This window comes from Ursus maritimus, unplaced genomic scaffold (genome assembly GCF_017311325.1).
Source record: "Ursus maritimus isolate PB19 unplaced genomic scaffold, ASM1731132v1 scaffold_19, whole genome shotgun sequence".
NCBI lineage: Eukaryota > Metazoa > Chordata > Mammalia > Carnivora > Ursidae > Ursus > Ursus maritimus.
Genome location: NW_024424341.1, coordinates 55,490,570 through 55,494,525, shown reverse-complemented (window position 1 = coordinate 55,494,525; position 3,956 = coordinate 55,490,570).

Genomic DNA, 3,956 nt, shown 5'->3' with positions numbered 1-3,956 from the left:
AAGGGGGAGAAGTGGTCAAGTTCTGGAAACGTCCCAAAGGCAGAGATGACGGGATTGCCTGAGGACCGGATATAAGAGAGGAGGAGCCAGGGGGAGTCCGTGGTTTGGGGTTGAGACCTGGGCAGCCCAGTTTGGTCCCAGAGTTTGTCCTGCTTTTGTTTTTGATCCTTCTCTCCACAGACATTTTTTGAGCACCTAGTGTGTCCCAGACGCTCTAGGGATCCGCCGGGGCAGAGATGGGCAGGGATTCCTGTCACTTGGGTGCCCGTCCTAGTGGGGGTGTCGGGCAAGAGAGAAAACAAGAACAAAAAATGTCAGATGGAGCTAAGTGCTAGAGAAAACAAAGAAAGCAGGTGTGTGTGTGTGTGCGTGCGCGCGCACACACACACGCATGTGCACACACAATTTTAGGTTGGCTGGTGAAGTACTGACCATTACTAGGAAGAATAAGTTGGGGATGAAAGAAAAACCCCACCCACCAGCTCCATAAATGGCCCCACATCTAAGGGTCCCCCGGCTTGATATGTGGATGTCCCCCGAGTGCTGCTTCTGCCTCAACCCCCTTGCTGCCCAGTTGGCCTCCCATCTCCTGGCCCCATGTTGTCCCCTTCAGGCCACCTGAAGTGTCAGGGAAGAACTCTCATCTCCAAGAGGATGGAAGGGCTAACCTGTCACCTGTCACCTATCCACAGGTACAGAAAGAAGACAATGAGCCTCGATGGAACAGAGCGAGATGCATCGCTGGGCTGGTCCTCTGCCCCCAGGTGACACTTGGCAAGACCACAGGCCCACATTCATTTTGGTAGCCAGCAGCAAACACACCAGGGCACTCCCCTGGGGAGCGAGCAGCCCATGGTGGTCACCCTGACCCCCTTGCCTAGGGGACCAGCCACAGAGCTGGCGCAGAGACCACCATGGTCAGGTGCCACCAGCAGGCACGTGCGGGGATGCTCAGGGGCTTGGTCGACGGCCTCTCCCAACCCAAGGGCACGCCTTCCAGAGAGAGAGAGCCTTTCTCTCCGTGACCCTGCAGACTCCCCCTGGAGAGGGGACAAGGGCCTGAACACCAGCTGACGAGGCAGCAGGGTGAGGGAGATGGAATGTTGAGAAGAGTGTAGGGGGTTGAGTAGTGGCCCCCACCCCAAAGATCTGTCCGCATCCTAACCCTGGAACTGGTGAAAGTGATCTTATTTGACCCGCAGCCACAAGTGATCTAGACCATTCCCGTCTAGAGCCTTCGGAGGGAGCTTGCACACCCGGCTGGCGCCTTGATTTGGGGCTGGGAGAACCGTGAGGGAATCCATTTCTGTTGCTGGTCATTGGCAAGGGCAGCCACAGGAAGAGCCGTGGGCTTCCCGGTCAGATAGCCGGGCTTCAGATCTTGACTCCCCCTCACTCGCTTGTGACCTCAGACAAATCAGTTGTCCCTTCTGCGCCTCCGTTTCTTCATCTGGAAAATGGGGCTAAGGATAAAGCCTCATCCTAGAGTTTGTGTGACAATTGAGTTGAAATGATTAAAAAATGATTAAAACAAAGCCTGCTGCCTTGTAAGTGTCCCCACATCGTCAGCTTTTATTAACATTACTTGCCTTGCTAACACTTATATCAACTGCCTGCCCTGAGTGCCTGCGAGCCTGTATCTCAGCAACCCCTGAGCTCCTGCACATGCAACCCAGTTTTTCCCTGCTCGGAGTTCACTAGCCTGCCCTCCGAGACCCTGTGTCGCCTGGCCCCCCACCGCAGAGACTGAGTGACTATAAAGAAATGGACGGGTGGGTGGATGGAATAACAGGGGCAGTAGCTCGTCCCGCTGCTTCTCAGGCCGCTCTTGGGCCACTTCCAGCCCCATTTCTCAGAACCCGCCTCCTCCCCAGTCCCCGCGGGTCCCTCTAGCCGTGCTTTCCCGACCCGCCCTCCCTTAAGCTGCCACCAACCCGGCTGCCCACGCGGCCGGGCTCGGCCAGGGCTGGGCAGGCGGCGCTCTGCTGACCCCTGGTGGCCACGAGCAGCAACGCCGCAGTCTCCGCGGCGGGGCTCGGGAGCGCCTAGTCTGTGCCAGGTGCGGGCCGTAGCTTGAGGAGGGGCTCCAACCCCTGCGTGTCGCAGGGGAGTGGGAATGGGGGTGGGGGTGGGACAGAGGGTGATCAGATGCACGGTTGTGTCAGCCCTGGAGTCATCCGACCTCCTCTCTCCACTCCCACTGTCCGTGCTCCTGTCTATCCAGTGTCACCTCGCTCCCTGCATCACCTCGCTCCCTGCTCCGGACCACAGGCTGGGTCTTACCGATTTCTCCTTTTGCCTCAGGCTTCAATACGGCTCAGCGCTGTTACTGATTCTGTTTTTATCTAAAACTGTGAGCACCATGGTTTTGTTTCGTTTTGTTGTATCCCCTTCAAGTTTCACACCAAAGGCCAATGTCTCACTCACCTCACCTTGGTCCCTGCTCTGTTGCACTGCCACTTCCTCAGCTCTTCCTGACCACCCTAAATAGCATTCCTGCTCCCCAAAATCCACATCCTTAACTCCTTACCCGTGCTTGATTGACATTATGGCACACATTCATTTCTTGGCCTGTTTCCTGTGTTTCTTTCACTAGATGTCAGTTCCCAGTTGTGTCCCCGGGGCCTGGCACAGAGTAAATGCTCAGGAAATATGTGTTAAGTGGCAAATACAATTCAAATGAGTAACAAACTGAGAATGATGCTCTTAGTGTGTTTTTCCTTGAAAGCAGATGGGTCCATCTTGGTCTGGGGTCGAGAAGGGCTTTGCTGAGGAAGGAGGTGGGCTGAAACCGAAAGGTGGAGGAGGGAGTTAGGAGGAAGGGGTGGACAGTGGGGAGGGCAGTGCTCCAGGAGGGGACCGCTCTGCAGAAGGCCTGAGGTGGGTGGGCCCCTGGGGAGCAGGAAGGCTGGGAGCGCAGGGGGAGGGGAAGGCTTCCCAGGAGGATGGGCAGACTGAAATGTTGGGGCTTTCCTCTAAGGGATTTGGGGAGCCCTGGAAGGTGTTAAGGGACGGGTGGCAGGGCCAGATCTGGTTTGAAAAGCTCCCTCTGGCTGCCTGAGGAGATGGAGAGGGGTGGATGGGAGGCTGGAAGTTCAGAGAGGAGGCTGGGACAGACATCTGGGTGAGGTTCAAACAGGATGGTGGCTGGGAACGTGGAGGAGAGGGGCCGGACTTGAGAGCTATGTGGAGCGTAACACGGACCTTGGAGTTAGTCCAGCTTGATGGGAAAGGGAGAGGGACAGGCGGAGGACTCCAGGGTCTCTGGCTCATCGGGGACAGCCGTGGAGAAATGACTTGGGCTGTTGGGTGTGGCACAGGCAGGTGGATGAGTGTGGGGTTTGGAGCGGAGGTCTGGGCTGGAGAGGCACATGGGAGAAGTCGGCTTAAGACGGAGAATCCAGTCAAGGGCGAGGTTGAGACCACTGTGATCTACGAACCGAGGACCTGAGACAGCTTGGGAGGACATAGTGGCGGGGGGTGGGGGGAGGGCACAGGCCCTGCCCCCGGAAACTCTCCACTTGGGGGGATGGCGGCTGAGAGGTGCAAGTATACATCTACACACAACCTGAACATGAGAGAGAAAAAGGTTTATGCCAGCACACATATTGAGCACCAACTGTACGTTGTAGAGAATTTTTAAAAATATAGAACTAATGCTGAAGCATTTATGGGGAGTCACATGAACTCCCTAGGGCAAGCAAATAATAGATATTGGGCAAATCCTTGAGGGATTCTAGAATAATTTCTAGGGGTGCCTGTGTGGCTCAGTCAGTTAAGTGTCTGTCTTTGGCTCAGGTCATGATCCCAGGGTCTTGTGATCGAGTCCTGCATCGGGCTCCCTGTTCCATAGGGAGCCTGCTTCTCCCTCTGCCTTTCTCTGTCTCTTACAAATAAATAAAATCTTGAAGAAGAAGAAGAAGAAGAAGAAGAAGAAGAAGAAGAAGAAGAAGAAG